At 38.0% G+C, this 25130-nt stretch overlaps 1 long non-coding RNA gene across 1 annotated transcript in view; it reads right to left on the bottom strand.

Annotated features, from left to right (window-relative positions):
* The window catches only part of LOC108624925 (uncharacterized), an 88923-nt gene that overhangs the window by 37595 nt on the left and 26198 nt on the right, over window positions 1-25130 (bottom strand). Inside the window, exon 2 of the long non-coding RNA XR_001916619.2 lies at window positions 16370-16438. This is a non-coding gene — a long non-coding RNA (uncharacterized LOC108624925). The remainder of the gene's footprint in view (window positions 1-16369; window positions 16439-25130) is intronic.

The following is a 25130-nucleotide window of genomic DNA, read 5'->3' as shown; positions in this document are numbered from 1 at the left end:
TTCCATGAATTCGTACTAGAGACGAAGGATGCTAGTCATAGGTAAAAAAGGAACAATTCAATTATCCATGTCGGAATCTGAAGAATGTGGTTTCTAATGTTCTCTAAGTTACTTAAGAAATGACCTAATAATTTGGTTAACAATCACCGCGGGTGGTTAACGCTGGTCGTATTATCGCCACGCGTTTGGAGACCGATAATATGAATGACATATGTACTTTGGCGGAAAAGTACGCGGCTGCATGCAACACGAAAAGCCACGTTTGCGATAGCGGCGACCGACCCCCTTTTTTTTTGACGCGCCGGATCTGGGTTACCCGCCATTCCGTTGCACCTCGTGAACATTACATTAGGTGTGCAAATTAATTCGCTATCCTTTTATCAAACTAGTATATGTATACTTTATTTGCAAGACTATGTAACATGATACAAAATTTATTTATGTTTATCATTTTGATTGTTGATCTGATCATTTTGTCTAGCTTTTAATTTTTTTGACAAATTTCAAGGAGTGTCTAGGATACAAATTAGGTGAAATCTTCTAAAATTGAAGAGGCGACTAATAGGTAACAGGTTAATATTTAGTTCGAAGTATTACTCAATTAATTTTGTAGTATTTCTACTTGTCACTAAATGAAATTAAAATAGTTCTCGACATTATTGGTACTACAAAGTCCAACAGCTGTGGACTAAAGAGCAAAACTGTCGGTTGGACAGAGACACACATAAATCTGATTTGAGTTATGATCAGTCTCGGATATCGATTACCCGTCATCTCTTCTTTACATGGATAAATATGTAGTAGAGGATGAACCTCTCATTTTATGCAGACGTACCTCGTGCGCATCTTTTGCCTTCTTTCAATCGCATGACGCATCCTCTATCAAATTCTGAAAAACATCCATTCGGTCAAGAAATTCGGTGGAAAGTGAGAACCCGTACCTTCTAGTGCTACTACTTATTCAATCTTCAATTTTTATATCTCCGGTCTATCTATAACGCTTCAGATCAATTTATCGTACCCTTCATTTTCAATCTATACGAAATCGCTTAAACGTCCACGTTCGTTTTAAAGGTACACGTATCTCACGTCCGGGTTCATCGTATTTCAATTTTCGCCTCAAGGCTAATATTTTACACGATAAAATCCTATCTTAAGAATTATGGAACTTATTATTCTGATAAGCATTGTAAAATATTAATTATACATACATATAGAACACTGTGCAAATGATGGCAAATTGCAAAGTTATAACCATTCGATATTTTATAATATACGAATAATCCTAATCTTTCGCACGTTACAATGACCTAATTAAGTATCAATTAGAAAATAATTAAGGATGAGCCAGGGCTTTAAAAATGAGGGATTATTAATTAAACGGTCCGTGGGATGAATTTTTTCCGATCCGTGAGATTCTAATGACCCAATTCTTTCGCCGACGCGCGACCGGAAACCCTATTCCAATTTTTCAGGTAAAGCTGACGTTAACTGCGTTACGGCGCGGCACCTTTATCTTACTACGCAACACCATGTTGAAGCTTCTCAAGGGAAATGATTAATCCTTGCAACTGTCTGTCAGCACAGCCGGTTGAGCCGGTGCACACTGCTGCAGGCGAGCACAAAGACTCTGTGCCGGCGCACCCAACGGATTTCTCAAGAACGAGCACCTTTTCTCTACTCATTCATTCTAAATTCCGTTTTGGGGTTCTTTGATTTGCCCTTCCAAAATCACTCCCAGTGTAACATTTGCTCTAAGTGGGTGCACCTTTGCCATCTCTCTCTTTCTTTCTGTCTCTATCCCTCTCTTTTATCCCCTGTGGCATGGTTCTTGTTTGTAGGATACTTACTTCAAATAACGATGATTTTTTTTGACACGACAAAAGTAATAGTATTTCGCACGGATCGATCGCGTGGTACGACTTTTTTTTTAAATGAATCCAGATCTCCGGGGAAATTAATGAAATCTGGTTAACGATAGAACTCCATGCTTCATTTATTGCAGAGTACCAAGAGATTTGAATAGGTTCGAATGTTGATTAATACGATGGTTTAATTGGAACGAAAAATACGCTCGAGAAGTTTGTGCAAGTCACTGTATGCATAAATAATTAAGACGCGTGATATTTTCGTTGTAGACGTTGGTATGAATACAAAGTAAATCTCGCGAAAGTGCTCGGATCCCGGATGTTATAGATAAATAAATGAAATTGAACAAAGACGAGTCTGGGCTCTCTCGAGCGAAAACCGACGCTGCGAGAATGCGAGGTACATCATGCCGAGGGGAAACAAAAGGTAGATTAACCCGAGACAAGAGGGCGAACGAGAACGAGGCACCTCGTACGTAGCTAAACACGGCCAGCTACTTCGAACGGAAACTCCAGGTCGTTTTCGCGGAATGGGGACGTGTAACGAGGAAAACTACCTGACGCCCGCGAATTGATTTACCGAGAGACGAGCAGCCCGCGAGAAACGGCATGAGTTTAAGGCGTGTTCAACTTAGGATTTTGTTCTTTCATTGCGGTGAAAAGAAATCGTATTTCCCACCTGTATCAGATATATCGACATTTAACAAAAAATATGACAAATCAAGCACTTCTTCGATTTTTATCCAGGTAGTGTTCCATAGTTCGTCGATCCGAATTTTGTATGATTGACAAACTTTTTTGTAGGAATTAGAAATGTTTGAAATATGATTCGAATTTGTAGCCTCTTGAGCAGCTTTATCGGCTTTATCATTACCTCGAATACCATTAAAAATATTGTTTCAAATCACCTCAGGAACCTCCCATTTCCGGACGTAGTATAGTTTTGGAACACACTGTATGGCAAGGAACGTATCCAAAATCCAAACAGGATTTCAAGTCCCATTATTTTGAAGAATTTCACTGTACTTATAGATAATCGTTTTGACAATAGAATTTCTAGATTTGCTAGATTCTAGAATCAGGGTATGTAATAAATTTGTGAGATTTATTCTTCATTCTCTCGATACGTTTTAAACCCTCTAATACTGTGTAAGCTTCGCAAGAAATGATGAAGTAGTAAGAAGGAGTTTGATGCTTGTAACTTCATCGTGAATCACTATAGCACCACTGAAATCCAGCTCTGATTTGGAGCCGTCAGTGAATACGTTGATACTATCTGAATAACGTCTATTGTTGTCTCCCAAGCCTTAAAATATCCCAACTGACTAATGGTAACTTGGTAAACGGAATTCCATTCAATCAGAAGCAATTAGAGAAACGATTATTAAAAAGAACTAGTCAGCATGATTATGCGATAGCGCGTACAGTTTCGCATTCTCAGAAAAATGATTCGGAGCAGTCCGCGGAGGAAATGAAATTACCAGACCGACTGTGATGACCGCGACACCAATTAGCGTGGCATTAATTGAGTCGGGCGTTGCCAGCTACTGACGTACATATACACGTGCGTTTCGGTCCACGCTCGTATCTATACATATCCGCGCATGCATACATACATGTATACTTCGCTGGTTCGTGTGCATAATAAATTTTCGCTAGCGACGACCTTTCGGCCGCAGCTACGTCGCCGGCAATCCCATTACTGTGATTATCGTCCGCTGCTATCGGACTGTCGGTGAACAACCGGACGCGTGTATGCGCAACGAAATCACTGTGTCCGTCAATGTTTATCTCTACACTGCCAGGATTTGAAAGGCTGGCTATCGATTGAAACAAGAATTGCATTTTTTCACAATTTCCATTTAGCAAACATATACATATGTACAGTAGATCGAGTATCATAAATGAATAATTTAGTATTTTGGGAATTCAGATTATCTGTGCGCTCCAACGAGTTTAACAATCTTAGTTTATTGAAAACGGTTCTCTCTCCTAAATCTAGAAATTATTTAAATGTAAGAATAATAATTCTCGGTTGTCCCTAAAAATTTCTGGCACGTTCGCCTTCTTGTCATTTTATCATTTAATTTCAACGGATTCGATGGTTGAAATGGGCTGAATCAACTTCTCCGATTTTCCGATCTTCCAGTTATCCTCGGGGCACTGGTACATAACACTCATCACGAGCGGGAAACACCTTCCGTATTTCTCGTTGTTCCGTAATTGAGTGTGGCTCATTTTCGCTTATCGAGTAACGTCCGCTTTCAACCCTCTCTTTAACCCTCTCCCGACAGTTCTCTCTGTCTCCCTCGTGCTCACTCTTTGTCTCTCTCCCTGTCTCTGTGCATACCCGGTTTCCTTGTGCCTCCATCGTTTCATCGTGTCACTTAACGCTGTCGCTGCCAGTCACTGTTGTATTTGATATTTTACGGTAACGCTGTTTGCGTTAGGATTACCTTGTTCCTGCACGGTTTATAGGATACAGGAGGAACGCCGCGCCGGTGCTTCATCCAGTTTAGCAGCAAGCGGTTCAAATAAATTCAGTTTAGCCTGATGGAACGTTTCAGTCGGATAACATATCTCGAAATCGTCTTTGATGCATCGTTCAACGCATTTCAATGTTTATTATTATTCTTTAGTGCAGCATAAAACTTTGGTCACACGCAATACGTATTAATGTTTCATTAGCGATAAATTCCAACAACGAGCTCTTGTACGGATTCGTTATTATACAAACATGGTACTGACTCATACAATATTATATTCTTTATTCATGATAAAGGTATTGAACAATCAGAGTTAATTGAATAAAAACATACAGATGCAGAATTATGATGCATTCAAATCTGTCGCTCATTTACATTTTACAAATTCAGCTCATTATGTTATATTACACTCTTCGAGGTAGTCAGTCGTGTGCTAATTTGAGAGAAAGTTCAATACGGTATCAATAATTATAATCAGAAAAGTGAAAGAAAATCATGGAACTATTGAATGATGTAAATCGAGCGTAAAGAATAAAGGAATAAGAAAGGCAGAGAAGCAATTGTGCGTACAGAGGCGAAGATGGTACCGTTTCGAGTGAGAGCATCAATGAATCGAATTCAGAGAACGTCGATGTGTCTGGGTGCGAGACAAGCGTTGCGTACACACTGACTCTCGGAAGAGCATCCATCACGTATGCAGAGCTCCTTCAAAGAGGCCATTGTTACCTGCCGAAGAGGATCGATCAAGCATTGTTGATTCAATGAACAACTGATTAGCAAAGCTCGCGTGAACACAACTGGCCAGGAATAGATATTTATTGCCTTGTTCACGAGATGTTTACGCGCCGATACAAATGTGCAAAATATATACACATATAAATAGATATAAATTATATTTTCCGTGTTATTACTTTGACGGTTTTAGTATTATTGTGTACGTACACGTACACCCAGATGAATTTATGATTAATTTGGTATAAAATTATGAAGACAATTTTTAATGATTGTATGGCATCATTGATTGCTGCGAATATAATTCACATATAATCCTTATTTTTCGACGCATAAGTTGCAAGTCATACGTTAGGCTAGACACGAGTACGTAAGAGCGAGGAAAATGAAAATGTATGAAACATAAAGAATTCCGAAGGTAGATTTTCATTGTTAGAAAATAAGGGGACTGACGTAGTCGAGGTGAAGTTAAGAACGGAGAACGAAATTGGATATTGCGAGGATTCGATGGGGGTACGAGGGAACGGTTTGAATAGCCAGTGTCCACTGGTCTCGAAGATCGCGTCTCGGGAGTTGCTTGAATTTCCTTTACGCATAGATGCGGCAGCATTCGTCGCCCTATTGTCACCGAGGAGTGGAGCGACGCGCGGCAATATCACCGTAAAATATTGCGTCGCGGAAATAGCTGGAGGTCCCCTTTCGTTCGCGAGTTTACCATTTACTTCTTATCACCCGAAAATAGATCCCCATTTCTCAAGTGGAAAATCGAGGCGGCTGACCCGGCTGCGGCTTCGAATATTTTTCCATTCACGGTACGTGCATCAAGGAATCTTATCTTGAATCAGGAACGCGCGGTAAATGGGTGAACGTACAACGAAACGTGAAATATTTTCAACTATCGGCGAAGTTCCTGGTTTATTCGCCGCGCGCGGAAACCTCTGTTTCGAGTGAGAGCATCAATGAATCGAATTCAGAGAACGTCGATGTGTCTGGGTGCGAGACAAGCGTTGCGTACACACTGACTCTCGGAAGAGCATCCATCACGTATGCAGAGCTCCTTCAAAGAGGCCATTGTTACCTGCCGAAGAGGATCGATCAAGCATTGTTGATTCAATGAACAACTGATTAGCAAAGCTCGCGTGAACACAACTGGCCAGGAATAGATATTTATTGCCTTGTTCACGAGATGTTTACGCGCCGATACAAATGTGCAAAATATATACACATATAAATAGATAGAAATTATATTTTCCGTGTTATTACTTTGACGGTTTTAGTATTATTGTGTACGTACACGTACACCCAGATGAATTTATGATTAATTTGGTATAAAATTATGAAGACAATTTTTAATGATTGTATGGCATCATTGATTGCTGCGAATATAATTCACATATAATCCTTATTTTTCGACGCATAAGTTGCAAGTCATACGTTAGGCTAGACACGAGTACGTAAGAGCGAGGAAAATGAAAATGTATGAAACATAAAGAATTCCGAAGGTAGATTTTCATTGTTAGAAAATAAGGGGACTGACGTAGTCGAGGTGAAGTTAAGAACGGAGAACGAAATTGGATATTGCGAGGATTCGATGGGGGTACGAGGGAACGGTTTGAATAGCCAGTGTCCACTGGTCTCGAAGATCGCGTCTCGGGAGTTGCTTGAATTTCCTTTACGCATAGATGCGGCAGCATTCGTCGCCCTATTGTCACCGAGGAGTGGAGCGACGCGCGGCAATATCACCGTAAAATATTGCGTCGCGGAAATAGCTGGAGGTCCCCTTTCGTTCGCGAGTTTACCATTTACTTCTTATCACCCGAAAATAGATCCCCATTTCTCAAGTGGAAAATCGAGGCGGCTGACCCGGCTGCGGCTTCGAATATTTTTCCATTCACGGTACGTGCATCAAGGAATCTTATCTTGAATCAGGAACGCGCGGTAAATGGGTGAACGTACAACGAAACGTGAAATATTTTCAACTATCGGCGAAGTTCCTGGTTTATTCGCCGCGCGCGGAAACCTCGAATATGAAAAAAAAAATTAAAATTGCCAGATATTTTATCGTTTATTTACTGTGAGAATTAAGTGACTAAAAAATCGTAACTCTCCGGGATAATGAACGTTTGAATACGTTAAATTATTAATACTAATCCTGTCACACGATTACCGACACTGATTCAATGAAAAATAGTGAACTGCAAAAATGCTTTGCGACAGATAATGGTAGCTCACTCCGCGTTTCACAAAAATATTACGTCGTTACTGGTAATAGTCCCCAGTGACGTCGGCGTACTTTTTAATGGCACGCAACGAGTGTATATGCGTTCCACCACGATAACGTCATGTCGCACTATACACTGACTAAACAAATATTTTAACCGAAAAGGTAAAAGAGAATGATTAATACATATAATATACATACATGTGTATTTATATGCAATTTGATACTTATAACTTCGTTGGTAAATGGACAATGATTTGTGTGATACTGCAAGCATTATATCTGAAGTATCATTGTGCTACGAGATTTCACAGGATTTTGGAGGACTCTCTTGTCTATCATCACATCGCAGTTATGCGAAATATTCCAATTACCATCACATAGATTTATCAATTTAATCGTGGTTCCTACGTAGCATTTCTGATTTCGTTGATTTTTAGATATAAAAGAGTAAGTGCTGCTAATGATGTGTAATGAGAATAATTCTGGGTGTACCATGTAAATTTACGTGCGGGGAACTGAAAATGGAATTTCGAGATCTAAAGTATTTCAAAGATTCAAGTAACATTAGTTTAGTATGGTTGTGGATTTAACACATATTTCGGATTTTCAACTTATTTTCAATTCATTCAAAGTAATTTCCCTTTAACAAAAACGAAGCAAAGGGATTTTCAGAGATTGTTTAATACGTGCAGATGTTTTTATTTAAAAGATTTAATTATTTCCATCAATTTATTTTGTAATGAAAATCGTCAAAAAAATTCGATTTAGTAAAGACTGGAAAGAGAAATGTTCAGGAATTAAAATAAAACTTCCCGAACTGAAATAAAAATATAGCTGGGACTCAGGAAACCACGCGTCACATTTTACACCGTGAAATGAGTTTCGTTCTTACACGCCTAATAGGAGGACTGCCAGTTGCAGAATTTTCAGCCGAACAGTTCGCCGACGAACGGTACGTATCCGTTTGGAAATTATAGGCTCTCGTTGCGTCGACTTCCCTGATCGCAGACAGCGGTTTAACGTGCAAATATCGGTCGGATCGGATGCGGATGCGCACGCGGTACGTCGCAAAATCGGATGAAAATACACCGAAATCCGTGGATGGTCGGGGTTAGTTAAAACGCGATCGAGCCGCGTTTCGAAACAAGCCGATCCGATACGATTAATTGAAATCACCGGGAACACGAAACACGATCAACGTCAGTCGAATTTTTCGACCCACGTGAGACTAAATAAAAATTAGCCTATCAAGCTATCCTTTCCTGAAACAGTGCTAAAACGATTAATTAAGTAAATTGCGTTTAAGACAATGTAACATGTTCACTTCAGTAAATAAACAATATTTATGATAATAATAATTATCGTCTGATAATTCACTGTACGTCATGTGTTACGCATGTACTACGTGTATTCGATATAAAATATTAAAGTAGAACAGAATTAACGGAGCGTAAAGTTTGCGGGTCGGAAGGAGTTCCGGAGGCAAACAAAAAATGTACACGAATAATAGGTTTACAAAAGCCTTCCGCAAGTTGTTTTTGCGCGGTTAGTATATTTGAAACGTTGGGCATGCTCTGTAAAGATCAAAAACTTTGTTATTGCTCTATGCTACGGCTCAGGAGAGAGCGTATCTACCTAGGAAAATTGCGATTATAAAGAAAATTCCGAGATCGAGAACACGTGCAGGCGATATCGCGTAGAGATAGGCGAAGAACACGGGCGGATGTTCGTCGTAGAAACGAATGAAATTCTACGAAGCGGGAATTCGTCGGGATTTATCCAGACACGTTTCATCGTCCGAAAACGGGAATTATAAACGCAGCTGTATTTTCATGTCGAACGCTAACCTCGAACGTATTTTTAAAATTTTTTAGAACCAATTTAATCCGAGGAGCATTATGAATTCATCGCTAAATTAATTTCGATTCAATTTAATTGAAACATTGTCGAATCAACTGAACAATGTTTGATGAAAATTTTTTCAAAATTTAACGCCGTAAATGAAATATTAAATAAAAGATGAAATACAAAATGAAACAAAAAATATTGTAAAGTTTAATTAAGAGTAGACTCCGAATGTTTATGCAAATTCTTATTTTTGTAAATAAAATTCAAGACACGAAAAGCGTACAAAAATTTGTTTTCGCTTCTAAATATTACAAATTATATTTTACTTTGGAAGTATTGAATTTTTTTACGTATTACTGCATTCTGTGTTCTTTTAAATCGTTTAAAACAGCCATAAATGCGTAAACATCCGCAGTTTGGTTACGAAGTACATCTAATATCTTTGTAGGAAACTATTTATATAAAAACTTTTATTATTGTCTGATGAAACACGAGTCCATGAAAGGATAAGAGTAGGAGCGAAAGCCCGTTAATAGTACGCAGTGCACAGGGCAACATCGAAGAAATTCTTACTCCCGGTCTCCCACTCTTCTTTGATATAACATAACTTATAACTCTTTTATGGCGTAAGGAAGCGATAAAGATTACGTTGCAGACCAGCAGCCTAGAAAATCTACTTTTTTTCCGCGCAAGAGCACCAAGGACTCCAAGTTTATTGCGTTGCGAGATAGTGGATCCCGCGAGTATACGGCGAACTGTGGACTTGTTTTCCTATTATGCACCCTTCAGAGGTTGCGTCTTGACGCTCGTAAAATTTCACAATGAAGTTTTCCTTGCCTCTGCTAACTTTGAGCAACGCGAGACGGGTCTGTGATCCAATTAAGTCATAACGTCTTAACAATTTAGGCATATGATCGTTCATTACTTTCTGCACTTGGAACTTCTATTATAATCACGTGAATTGATTAAAAAATTCGTATGTTTCAAATATTTACTTTGCTTTAAAGTAATTTTAGTATTATATACTCTGTTCCAGTTCTCTTAGAAGTTTATTAATAACTTTCAATTTGCCGTCTATTCGAAGTTAAAACTGCGTTCGATGAATTATTCATGTTGAGAGATGACAGACATGCAGTTAATATACGGTCTTTCCGAATGTAATTCTCGACACGTTCGAAGAACGAATTTTGAATTACGTTTTAGATAACGATGGTACCAATACTCGAAACACAGAAGTTTGAAACAAGGTCAGATGAATATTTTCCATCGTCTTTTTTTGTGCTCCCTGTTCACACCTGAAGTGCATTCCACATATTATGAAACGCCCTGCATAGCTCTTCCATATTCGAGGCATTTGTAATTGTAAAGTATAGTCATTAAAAATATCGTAATTCGGTGGCTACCTAAAATCAATAGTGCGACAGTACGATTCGTCGTACAGCGTCGATCATACGTATTCTCTCGCCAGTCAGAAACGAAAGTTGCGTACTTCCATAAATCAACTCCCCGGAGGGAGTTATCCATTCGCGAGACACGCGATTATTTTTCCGGTGGCAAACATATAGGTCGAGTCATATCCATTACTTCTAATCGTTTCGAGGAGAGAGGCAATCAAAAACATCCGGTTCCATGAACAAATGTAATTGTGTGGGGGAGGGGGGGTGCACACTTTCGCGTTTTCGCGTCGCCGTGATATGCGACACGGTGCCTGAATTACGATTTGACCGTGATTTCGTCGTTTTGTCTCGATTTCGGATGCACCGCCAATTTATTATACGCTCGGTGAAATGGAACCCGCGCTGAGGAAACGCTTTTCCGTCGGATGGATTCGTTCGTCGAGCAGTGTGCTCGACGAACTGTGCGTTTCATAATCTTCTTTCTCTGTCCACATCCAAGCAATATGTACGGCGCTGTTCCTCAGATTCGCTATCCATCATAAAATTTCTTTCTACTAACACTTCAACATACGATTTTCGATAAACTGGTACAAATGATACATTATAACCAAATACGTATCAAATGTGTATATTATATTTAAAACAGTGCAACTTTATCGGGTAACGGTGACATTCGAAATTTATCTTCTTCAGAATAGTCCTCGTTCAAATTACAATCTACTACAGAATTGTATAATAACTGCATTGATTTAAATTTCACGATACCGCAGAACGAAAGAATTATCCGACATATTTTATGTAAACATTTCCCTCTCGCACGAACATATGTTTCAATGAAAATGGCCCGAGAATGACGTGTATCACGCGTGAAACGTTTAAACGACACACCGCGATGCGATGCGACGGCATGCGTGAGTTGCAAAAACAATTTCGAGTCTCGGCCGTCATCACGCTGCCATGACATTAATCCCTGTCACGGTGAATAGAATGGGTTCGTCGATGAAAAATGTTACATTGAACAAATTCATAACGGCCGCACGGGATTTTGAACGTTGCAGAGGCTTTCAAATCGTTCACACGTCACGTTTTTCGAGACGAGATGAAAACCGCGGAAGAAAACTTATTAAATATTCCATCACGAATATTTTTAACCGGAATAAACCAATGATAACAAAATTCGTTGGAAATTGCCCTTTGAAATGCTATACTTTTGAAATAGCCAATTCTTTGCTGAAAATTACTCATTTTAATATAATCGACAGTACCATTCGGATGAGGATTGTTCATATCGAAATTTGAATTTTTGCGAAAATTTCGTACACGGTAAAAGACTCATTTCATTTTGCTGCGTTTCGTCGACTTTATCCGCTCTCCGTGTGGACGATAACTCATCTGCCCGAACAGTAATCTTTATTTATTTCTATCTTCAGTACTTTTTATTATCTTTATCCTAGAGATACATATGTACAGAGTGATAAACATAGAAACGCTACTCTATTCCCACATTTACTTTTAAGATACTCCAAGTTCTAAGTGTACATTAAACTAGTATTAAAATAAATCATATTATATTCAATTATATCGAGAAAAGTTTTTATACAGATGTGTGTCATTAAGAGAAATGACTTTATCCGTGAGAGAAAATTGAAAACAAGTTCAAATTAATTTGTAACCTGCCAGCCAATTAGCAGTTCTGTTGGCTCACTTGTTCGTAGCGAAACATAACTTGTCGACTATGATTCCACTTTGTACACTATTCTCGTCAGTTAGAAGATTAAGTTGGCAGGTGGCTGTTATTGTTACTCGCACAATAACACGTATTCATTATAATATTCACGACCTGATAGTGATTCCGCAGCATACAGAGTAAGGAGTACGTGAGAGTTTCGTAGCGGAACGAGATAGCGCACCAAAGAATCTGCCATATCATATCACATCACCATATGTATAATTATGTAACTCTATAGGAGAAAATCTCGCAATGCGTTGGTACATAATAAGTTCAGTCTTCCTCAATTTTCTATCAACTAACAATAAGTAAAATGACTGTTGCGAAATTTGAGAGATCAGTTTAATTTTGTATGAAGGCGAGTCGCTCGTGCCTGATTGTTAGCTATAGTTTTCTCACGAATATTACAGAGTTTATATGAAAATATTATTTATCTTGTTCTCTCTCTCGCTTCTTGAAATATTTCAATTTCTCTGCAAATTAGGCGATAGAACGATGCTGCATGAATCCTTCTATAATTTTTAACATTTTGAAAAAATACGTCGAACATCATTATAGAATATATTTATATATAATCATGATAAATATTATAAAAATTATTAGACAACGAATATTATACGCTATTTCATAAAAATCGAACATCGAATCGGGAAGCGAGATTAGAAAATAACTCATGTCCTTCTTCTGTTCATTGTTCCATTCACAATCGCGTTGCGTTTATAAAATATCGGAAAACGAACAAATATTAAATGAAGGATCGATGTTTATTTTGGAGAAAAAAGTGGACAAATAAATCTTGTGAGATTTATATTGAAATCTACTTGGCAATGGCTGGGCAGCTATTTTTCGAATTTATTACTAACAGTTGTACAATTTACTGGTCTGTAATTCTGACGTTCAAACAAACAACAATTCCTCTAATACTTTTGCAATTGTAATATCTATAATTTATATAAATTATTTGTGTATCGTAATAAGAACACTATAAATGTTAAAAACATTACAATTATGAATCTTGTATATTCCTGCATACACTGCAAATCACCACTCACATTTTGCATCAGGTGTCTGCACGATTCTTAACAGTTTAGTATAGTATACATATATTATGTATAGAATAATAGAAGTCTGTTGGGCTAACATATTCCCAATCGATACCACAAACTATTTAATCTTCTTCAACCACGGAAAATCACATCTCAATGTATAAAGCAATGTAAATAAAGAACAACAAAATGTGATTTCCAATTTAAACTTGTCCATCAAGAAACAAATATATTTAACTAACCAGATTTAAAATTAATAACACATTTTAGATTCTAACTTAAATACACGCTTCGTAATAACGCGCAATGGCGCTAGTCGACTTCCTCGAGTCGCGATTTCATCGTAGAAACCACCTATTGTCGCACACGAAGAGATAGCCGAGAACCCGGCTCGGCCCGACCCGACGACGCAGCGGGGAAAAGTGTTGGAGGAATATTTATCGCCGCGCGAAGCGGTTGCTAAAGCGTATAACGATTCTCTGATACAGTAACCGCGAGGAAGGTCGCGATAAAGAAAAAATGGACGAGACGGATAGCTTCGCAACGCTGGGTGGGAGCGTTTATTACACGCTCTAAACTCCCATGAAAACCCGTATCGTCCGAGTCGTTAATATTTCATTAGGGAAGCTCGAGCTTTTTTTCCCCAAGCAGAACGGAGCGCGGCGTAGAAGTTAATAACGGAGGTTCGCATCGCGGTTCGTCGGCCGCACATGCGCCCACTCGAGGTGCAACGGCCCGACCGGCTATATGTTTTCGCAGGTGGCTCCTACTACCATAACCCTATATTTCGATAATTCTGACCGTAAATTATGCCGGCGGAGCCTCGGAGCTCCACCGAAAACGTGCTTCCTCTGCGGCTAATAAACTGCCAATGAACGGCGCGGCTCGTTCGATGGCTAGAAACGGTACGATTTCTTAGCCCTGCCACCCATCATCAACTAAGGTTTCAGCGTTTCCTGAAGTTTCATTCGCGGTTGGGTAATAACTCATCGGTAAACGTCGGAATCGCTCGCTAACATGTTAGATCAATGCTGAAAGACTGCAGGCTACGTATCTTTGGCTTTTTGGTACTGATACCATCTCGTGGATCTCTTTTGAATAAAGTACGATTGTAGAGGCTGTGATTTGTATAACGTCAAATGTAAAAAAAATGCATCTCGTAAATTATTTCCTAATAAAATTAGAAGCTTATCCATAGGGAAAGTAGTTATAATAATTATAGCTGGGATTCAAGAAATTAGTGCAGATTATATGAAAAAGTTTGTCATAAGATAAAAGACTTTTAGAGAGATTCCAACTAAATTAAGTGTATGAAGAAATTGACGACAAACTGTTGGTCGTGTATTGGGAGGAACACTTGCAGCTTCAAGTAGAAAACATTTAAAAATAGTACTTCCAATATTTCTACCATTTTCTAAATGATACAAAGTTAAAAATTCTTTCACTCAGACGTTTTTAACATCTGTTACCTTTAAACAATTTATTACATTCATTATTATCATGATTTTCCTACAATTGTATGAATAAAATGACATGATTTTAAAATAACTGAATAGTACATGTAAAAGTAGCATGTTCTCCAAAAAGAATTGAAATACATTATTCTTTATCTTTATCACCGTATGGTCTTTTATCGATAGATCAGGATGAGCGTAACGATCGAATGACGCGGGCTGACATTTGTTGGTGACTGTATGCGTTTGAGAAGGAAAAGCATCAATCGTGGTCATAGCGTTTGTAACCACGACTAAAATTAGTGCCCCTTGTGGTCACGCGAACGGAATGGCTCATTCTAAAGGGACCCAACAGGTCTCTCTACTTGTGGTCAGCGGTAGAATTAGTGTGACTTGTGGTCGTAGATCTGCCGTACGCGTTTGATCTAAGCTCGCTGCTCATGGTGATTAGTATCCTGGCACGTTCGAGCACCGCTGTTCTTTTACCACGCATAGAACGTCTAAATGCATGCCTAACCCTATCTCATCATGATTAGCAAATTCACTCGATTCAATGAAAGCTGCACAAGAGGCTTTACAGGTTTATTTTTAGTCACCGACAAATTGTAGTTAAATTTAGTTGCATTCTATTGCAAAATGTTCATTTTTCACATAATAAATAACGATCTTTTGTCGTGGTTCTAAATGAGACTCGATTACGACTCTCGACATTATGTTTATTTAAATTGAGATACGAATGCGTCCGCAAAACGGGAGAACAGTTTGCAAGTTTATTCTTTGAAAGCTTTAAGCATTTTTCTCTATTCTCGGAACGACAATTAACTATCATTAGTACGCCGGGTAATAAATGGCAGAGATAACGAAAGTATGCCCGAGCACAATCAGTCTCCATTAGCGCAAAGGCGGTGCACCTATCGTATGAAAGGAAATGAGAATTCCGGACGTGGTCTCAGTTACCTGAGGATAGAATAGAAGAGGAAACGCGAGACGAGAGACGGTGGAGTTAAGCACGTTTACTTATTTTTTCCTTCGGCGTAACGCGGGTCACGTAGCAAGATTTCCTCATTTGCTTACGTTAGATTCCCGGTTGACGAAGGAATTTCCGGTTCGTCCTCACGTGGATGAGAACGACCCGGCGAACTCGCTCAGCTAATTGATTATTTCGCTGTCAAGTTTTTACTTTGTTTCCTCTTCTTCGATTCTTGGTTACATTCAACGATTGCGTGCCCCGAAGGAACGTGATTACGACATAGCATCAGCGGAACTTGCGAGGGAACAAAGAGACACTTAATGAGAACAGCTTACTGACCCGAAGTTTAAAACTACCGTTTTCACTGAAAACTTAAAAATTAAATTTCGCGATCGCGCACCGCTTTCGCAACTCGCTTTCGGGCCAAATTGCAGAAACAAAGTTTAACGTTGTTGCTTTGCGAGACCAGAATAAGCGGTGGGAGATAGTTCGCGGGTTCGTAACGATCTAAGTTCCGTTAGAATTGTATCTTTAATTACCGCGGTATGTTTTTTTAATGATAACGTTTTGAATCTTTGTGTTTAGTAACGTATAGGATAAACAGCAAATACTTACTAGCGTAGAAGTTATAGTGAAGCTCAAATTCCTTTACGTAGTATTCTTGAATCCATTCTTCCTATATACCTGAAACAAAATCCCGAAATCAAGTACATGGGAATAGATACATAAATGCAATTTTTACAATTAATTTTATTTATTTATCCGTTTTACCCCTTTAAACTGAGGAAGGCTTTTTTGAAAAATGTTCCCATTGGGTGCCTAGGTCACATTTCGTAGGCTTAGGCACCGAATTTGAACATTCCACACCTTCCGCTCACCTTCTTGTGACACTACACCTGAGTTACTTTACAATTAATTATTATTATCGCATCGTTTTATTCTGATCATCTGTTGGAAATTTCATGTGTAATTGTATTGAAACACGTAAAAGGAAACTAATTCGATAAACCAGAGAATCGATCACGGCAACGGTATCAGCCCGATTGAAATACTCGGTGCACGCTGTTCATGAATCAATACAGCTGCATATACGAGATGCGAAACTTGGCACGCCTTCTCGTCGCGATTGATTCGTGAAATGACTTGGCATCTTAACAACAATTACTCTTCACTTCCAAACTATAATGTTTCCAACGGAACATATTTATAATGTGTTTCAAGAAGAACTGATCGTGATCAGCATACCAGAATTATTATGCGATGAATTAAATAGAAATATAAATGAAAGTTTATAGATAGAAGGGAAAAAGATTATGGAAATTTCATAATATTTTACTAGGTATATTCGGAATATTATATGAACAGAGTAAAAATGGACAGCAAGATAAAATTAAGTGGTCTGTTTAATTGCAATGGCTGAAGACGAGAACGTATTTACATAGTTATGAAAATAGTCCATTACCGTGTTTAGTAGAGAAATATTTAAATTAGCCGCTTATTCTCTGTTGCAGTTAATATGAATTTCCAATGTAATAACACGGGCAAGGTTAATAAGGTGAGAATGTTAAGTGAATAAAGAGAAAACCGTTCCGAGTGAATACTTGTATTTCACGTGACGAAAGTAGGTTTAATAAAACATCGAATTCAAATACGTAAATATAAGTACTGACTCGCTGCCTCTGCGAGCTGAGATCGTGAAGGTAAGGATATTAAAAATTAACGCTATCGTTTTAAATTCTCTTTCAGCGAGCAAGTGGAAGTTAAAGTTCCGTCTCGTGACGAGGACAAGCTAATGATCGATCTTCGTTCTTCTCCTTCCGCGCGGGACAAGTTTGAAAAAATTCTGGCCAAGAAACTTTTCTCCCCCACGCGAGAGCGTCTCTTTGGTATGGTAATTTCGGCGGATAATTATAGCCGAGCGATTTCAAAGCGTGACGAAAAGTTTGCCCTTTAAACTCGTTAATTGCATTTTAATTCCATTGCTCTTCTCGCAGCAACGCGGTTCGCAGAACCGTTTACCGATAAAAACTATAGTAACCTACATCACAACGATATGCACATCTACATGGCAGACTAATTAATTATTATCCAATGTTCATGAAGTTGATATCGAAGCATTTTAGAGAAGTTAGGTTCAATTATAGGAAAAAATTAATCAATGAATAGAAAATTAGAATTAGAATTCCTTACTATCCCTTTTTCGTTCGATTTCAGATATCGGGTCTTGGCGCAATGAACAAGAACCGAATAAGCGAGGAACAAACTAGTAATTTTCTACCTAAATTATCCTAGTTCCGAGTCCCTTTCACGGGTCGACGGCTAGGTATTCGCAGGTAATCTGTATGGTCCGCTGACCGAAGAAGCCGGCTTAGATCTGAAACACTCTCATTTATAACTTTTAATTGGGTATGTAGGAAAGTTTTGAACGGGGTTCGGCCAATCGTTACGCGACGCGCGCCGCTGTTTAATCGGAGGAATTGTTCGACCTCGATCAAATATCGATCGGTCTGTGTTTTGTTTACGTAAATACATTCGATTCCGAAAACCTCGAAAATGTACACATAGTTATAATCTCGCGTGCTTTTCTTCCACTGTGTTTTACCGTAAACGTGACGCGAATTAAAGTGGTAGACTCCGATAGCGTCGTGATAAGACCTCAATGTTACCCATTAAATTGGCCAAGAATGCGAGTTTACGCTATTCGATTCCACGTTTTTTTGTCTCAGAGAATCAAGATAAAATTTGTTTTAATGTTTAGTTTGAGGTACACTTTGTGGCACTCTGGTCATTAATCAATGAGAATAAGTGTTACAAAGTGAAGAAAAAATGGTAATATCTATGCTTTGGATTTTAAGCAATTTTATACCAAAAAAAGCCTAATAAAAATAAAACCAATAAAAGAGAGACCAGCAGTCACCTGAAAGTTTATAGCAAGTGGAGATTCCTAACATTTTTAGTTACATAGGGTAGATGCAACTTTACGAATTATAGCCACGATTCCATTACAATGGATTTTAAAAGAATTTAGAAATGAAATTTCTCTCTTTGAAAATTAAAAGTTATAAATAAATGCATTGAATTATAATTATATTATAATTTCTGCTTCTCTAATTTCTCAGAAATGCTTATTGCCCGCAGGAAGAACACTGGTCCAAATTAACGCGAATATTCGAAACGTAGGTTTGGAATTACGCTTTTAATCGCTTTTATGTTTTTATTAATAAATACAAATTGTTAATTGAATTGTGATTCTTGCGTTCTATAAATTCTATTGTTTTGCCTGAAAGCAATTAGCAACGGGTCGATTGGGATTCGACCTTGCGAATAATTTATCAACTGGCCCCAATCTGAGATGCCGTGACAGATAGTATGGTTTTTACGTAAACGCAGAAGACAGGAGAAAGATTCATTTATTATACTCTCTGTCGGTGGTAGTAAAATCTAAGTGAAGTACTTATACTGATTTAGAGAAGGTTATCTAATGTTGTGCGTAGAATATGATCAATAAATATATATAATTGAGCGAATGATGATGATAAAATTGATGAGGAAGCTTAAATTAATTCACTTGATAAATTATTTGAATGCTACAAAATTTCATTTCAAGAATTTAAGGACACTTCTCACTCAATGGGAGCATCTATTATACCCAGACAATTTGTAATGTGAAATTATTATTATTAAAAATTTAATCAAGTAATTGACTGAAATGGGAAGAACATATTGAATTAAAGTTTTTGAATTTGATCTTCGATGATTACATAAGAAGTAAAGAATTCTTTACACGGAGAATACCCGGAATGTTATTCGATTGTTTGAAGGAGTGGAGAATCAATAACAAGCAATTGTTAGCGAAGGATTGGATGTTCTCGAAGTTTAATTTAATTGAAGGGCAACGATATTCTTAGACGAGAAACGTGATAGTTATGGTATGTTCAAACTATTGAATTTTAATGTTTGCTAGTCTTAATGAACGCCCAAATAAGTTAGAATTTCAAAGTAGCTATGAAAACCTTAAACTTGATAACAACTATCTGATAGAACCTTTACTCTTTAAACAGACGAACGAGTAGAAGTCAGGAATTGGTTTATTTGTGTAGAATATGTATTCTACATTATTTAAAGTAGCTGTTCTTCTGCAATGTTAGTTAAGATAAAGCCTACAAGTAAACAGCTACAAATACTTCCTCTGTATTAAGAATTCGCATATTAAAAAAGATGAATTTTGATTATTATACTTTGCTATAAAACTGCTAAAAAATATTTTTGATTTAGGCAACAACTGTCTTAAAAGCATTATTATAATCTATTGAAAAATGCAAGTTTCGATGCGTATATTTTCTGCTTAGTATTTATTCCTATTTTGTGTTTAATAAATTTTTTGTAACACACGCACGATTTTCGCTACTTTTCGTACCTATGCGGGCCTAAAGTGGGCGTAAAGTTTCTCTTGATGATTTTTCAAAAATCAACGGATTTATGCCAAATTTGGTATACGGGTTTTTTTTTTGGGTCACTGATCACGAATCTGAAATCAGATTTGCAAAATTCAGTCCCACTGAACACGTACGAGAAACCACGAAAATACGTCCGTCCGTTACAAAAAATATGATATGCACCAGAGGCTAAGTAGGCTTTTGACCTCGTGTGGTTGCAGTCCTCGATCTAAAAAAGCCCACTTTACGCCCTTGATACACAATACTAATTGTACTCCAATACAGAGTCGTCGTGTGCCACTACAATAAGGGCGATGCGTACTTGTCTATATTTATACAGAGCCAAAATCCAATGTGTTAAGCTTAAGTGTATGTACCTATGTATATATAATGTAGAATGCAAAGTCTAGAATTCAAGTACCTCAAGGTGTAATCGTTTAGGGAGTACTTAGACAAACGATGTCGTTTGTACATACCTCGAGGAAGCTGCGCATAAATCGTGCGCTATCTTCGCTCAAAATAAACGGGGCTTCAGCATTCTCGCGTGGCTGACAAAGACGATTCTCTAAACGTTAAACGGGAGACGGACAGAGAAGAGGTTCCGGGAGTGAAGAGCTAGACGATCGTCATTTCCTCGAGAAATTGCATCTTTGGTTACTCTGTTGTTCTAGCAGGTTGACCGTGTGCACAGGAACTCCGCAGTTTCCAGGACAATGTCGAGTTCGGCCGGAGTAGATATCCGGGATAAATGTCTTGGTAGCAGAGCTTAAAGCCTGCGACGTAGGACGCTTCATTTCGCAGTCACTCGCTAAATCTCCGACCTTTTTCATGCCGCTCTTTTGTTACGAGCTAATTCCGGTTAATGAATTTTCTATCGACAGTCTCACCGATTTATTAAGTGAACAAATAGCGTCGTTTCCCTTTGCAAATCCAACATCTTGCATGGATAATTATATGCAGAGGCAAGGATAGTCACGTGACTTTCAGATCGGAGTCTAACCCATTAAATCTAATGTCAAAATACATTTAAATTATTAAAATATTTAATAACAGTAACCCTAATTAATTTTACATACAATGTACATATATGCCTACAATTGAAATTATAATTTCCAAATGTCTATAAGATTGTCTGTTTAAATCATGGAAGATGAGGCGAGGCTCCTCCTGTTCCTAAAAAATTGTTTCAACCGGATGATTTAATATCTCAGTAGCAAAATCCCGATCGGACCGATGAGAAACTGTTTCCCTGTGATGGATCATATCGCGAGTAATCGTACCCGATCGGGGTATTCCATATCTCGTTTTCAGCTTTACCAACTGGTTGGTTTTATAGTGCCGATAGCATGGAATCGGTTCGCGTGGGTCAACCACAAAATCGCAGTACGCGAGAGCCCACATTTATCAAATCGCCGCCGACTAGATATTCCTATTCACTTATCACCGTTACGGGGCCATTTTTCAAGCTTCAAATTGATGCACCACAGTTATTTGAATATACATTACAGATAAATTGCAATTTTATTTTAAATTACTTCGCTTCATCACAGCTCAATGTACCTTTATCAACTGCTGTTTCTTGTTTTATATAGTCAAATATTGTAGAAACAATTATTTTTTACTTAATTGAGATTTATCGATATTTCTAAAATGAATCAGCAATTAAACTCCAATTCTCAAGCACATTTAGAAAATGGAATGTCAAGTAGAAATCTGTTTTAATTGTTGAAACATTATTTTACTCAACGTTGAATACTTTAATTATTCCAGTTTTGTAGATTGTGTGTAAACTTTTTGATAATTTTCTCATTATAACTTATGAAGGGAAGCCGAACGTAACAGGATTGTGAAAAGCGTGTAACGTAGTTGTAGACAAGGCGATCTTTATTTTATCTATTGTGTATCGAACCGAAACGTATAAGCCATGTCTTGCCACGGCATATCATATTGCATAACATAAGCGCGAGCAAAAGCTGAGAAGCAAAAGGAGAAGACTCGACCGCGCTCCTTCTCTTTTCCTCAACGATACTCGGCATCCACTTTCGCCTAACTCGCTTCCGCAAATGCATAAATCCATGCCTTCGATACCGTCTATCCCCAACCCTTCCACACGGTCACAGGCGGCGACGCTATGATCCTTCTGCGGTGTCCCTGCTGTGCCGTCCTACTGTTTTAACTCCACGCTCTCCTTTCATCCCATCCCATCTCTTCCGTGTTTTTCTTTCCTTTTATTTTGGTATTCCTTTACGTTGCTTTCATCTAGCTTTCATATCCTTCGCATCCCTTGTCATATTATTCCCTGACTTGTTTTTGAAAACATTCTTTCGATACCTGTTCCCACACGATTTTTATTTTTAGACTTGTCTTCGTCATTGCCCCGTCTAACTTTTACTAACTATCGTTTTTATAAAAAAAAATAAATTTTGATTAATGTTCTTGGTAGAAGATTAAGACTATTGCATTTTCTAACAGAAATGCGAATTAATCATTTGCGCTGGCAGATTCATAGATGTCAAAATGATTTATGGTAAGTCGCTATTTGTCGAAACGAGATCATTAAGTTCACTATCGGTTTTTATTCTACAATATATGTTGAAATTAAAAAAATAAAATAAATTGACTATTTGATTTAATATTAAATATTATTTAAATAAAATGTATTACAAATTCTCGTGTTGTGAAATACGTATATCAGTATGAGATGCTATATCAATATCAAGCGGTAAAATTTTTATATTTTGCGTCCGAAGTTGAGGTTCGATTTTATTCCGGCGATAACTGCATATCGAAATTGATGCGACGTGTACAACACGCCCTAGCGATTTTGAGATATTTAGTTACGTAAATGGGAGAAAATGGAAGCCTGGAAGCTCTAGTTATTCTCTTATTTAAATTGACGAATGCAGCACAAACTTATGTTTCAGTGAGTCTACCTTCATCTTCAATACAGTCGGTTCAAGAGAAGTTCGTGACACGATACTACTTTCACGATACGTGCTGTTTTTGACAATTAGTATTCGTCTACTCGTCGCCTACCACTGCTCGTCGACGCTCTTCAATTTAGTTGTTTATGCGCAGGAAAACTGCAAATTCTAATTAGAAGTTCCGCGCGCGGCGTGGCCGGAGTTTCGCATGAAGCCTCTAGACGGCGATTGTCGTGTCAGAAACCCACGAGAACGGTGAACTCCAAACAGTGACCGCGGGACTGTTGGCTGCTTCCTAGAGTTAAGGGCATGTTCGTGCATTGTATTTCTCTGGACAATAAAATCAGTTTTTATGCTCGAAGAATGTTGTCCCCTGTCTCGACAAACACTTTGTTTTCCTTCAGAGCCAATTTGAATAAAGAATAGCAAAAATACACACAATCTTTTATTTTCGAAATTCCAACATCAGATTGAGGACTTAAATATTGCAAATACTTCGATTATGACAATTTTTAGTAGGCTTTTACCATTAATTGTATTTTAGTTGTTTTGAATTAGTTTTTTCTCATTACATTTCGTTTTCCCTTCATGGCCCTTGGCACCTCATTATTTGATCTGCTCGAACCATCGACCAGATTGGCCCTTTTCTTAATTCTTTTCTCGTTCTCGGCAATATTTCAGAGTCACCGCATCTAACCATCTGGCCTTCCCGCGTTACGCGATAAACTTTCGTCTTCCCTGTGGATTGAAATCGCGTTATTCTATGTACAATACAATCGATTACTCTCCTTGTCGAGAGAGCGAAGGTGCACTCCGCTTGATTTCCCAGCGTAAAAGATTTGCGATTAACACATTGCGTCCCGCCCATCCTCGAGGACCTTTTCATCGTTGCGAGAAATGATTTCTCAACGAGATTTTACGCCGCGCGCCAACGACGGTCGCCGGAGTTGGAAGACAAATTTTTCTTTCGCACTCAATTAAATCGCTCGCAAATGTTTGAGATAATCGCGGTGATGTCAGCTGGAGATAATGGAAGTAAAACAGTATAATTACGTCGACACTTGAAGGAATCGTTCAGCGCTAACGAAGAGGAAAAGATTCGCGGTTCACGGACGCTTTTATTTTCCTTGAATGCGAACAGCCGTGCCGCAAATTGATGTCTTAGGTTTGTTTCGGGTCTATTTGCTGTGTTAGTGTTAGTGGTGAGAAAGCTTTCAGCTTTAGTGAATTTTTAAACAACGCGATCGATACGTTGCGGGCTAAACCGTTGAAAGTATGATTATAATTTCCTTTCAAGGGGCATCATTATTTAGATTATTTAATACCATGAAAATGGTAGTATCTGGGAATTGGGCATAGAAAAATAGCAATGACGCAAAACATATTTTTGATTATAAGATTATATACAAATTAAATTAATCATAAATAAAATAAGGCAAAAAATGTTTTTACACAGCGTAACTCATTTTCTCAGAAAGGCTGATTTACAGCGATTGGTTTCTGAACTTTCGATATGATATGCAACATTAAATCGTGTTTTTAAAAATTCAACTGAAATCGTAAACCACAGATGGTCTGCGCGATACGGAATACGTTAAATCCCACTCTTGAACTTGTTTGAACAGTTTCGTTCAAAAGTTGCGGACATATTTATGCGTCTTCGATAGTTTCGGATTTCGCCGGTGCGAAATCGTATAGCTGCAATTTTTCATGAGTTTTGGAGAGTTTCCAAATGCGTCGTACTAAAACTTTCGCAATTGTACAACACGCCGTGCGGAGTTACAAGAATGGAAGTATAACTGTTATGCCGTTCAATTATTTCAATCCGAACATCATCATCTGTCATAATACAATCTAATAAATTTAATCGTTTAATTAACCATTCACGAGTTATTATCGACAGCTGTCAAACCCTGATTGATAACGATAATTGGGATTCGACGTGATTGATGGCTTCATTACTTATTCACACTGATTATTAAATCCAGAAGAAGTTAATGCAGAAAAAGTTTACGT

Source organism: Ceratina calcarata, unplaced genomic scaffold (assembly GCF_001652005.2).
Source record: "Ceratina calcarata isolate Rehan_Ccalc_2016 unplaced genomic scaffold, ASM165200v1 scaffold335.2, whole genome shotgun sequence".
Lineage (NCBI taxonomy): Eukaryota > Metazoa > Arthropoda > Insecta > Hymenoptera > Apidae > Ceratina > Ceratina calcarata.
Note: the sequence above shows the minus strand (reverse complement) of the source record. Positions and strands in the feature narration are given on the sequence as shown.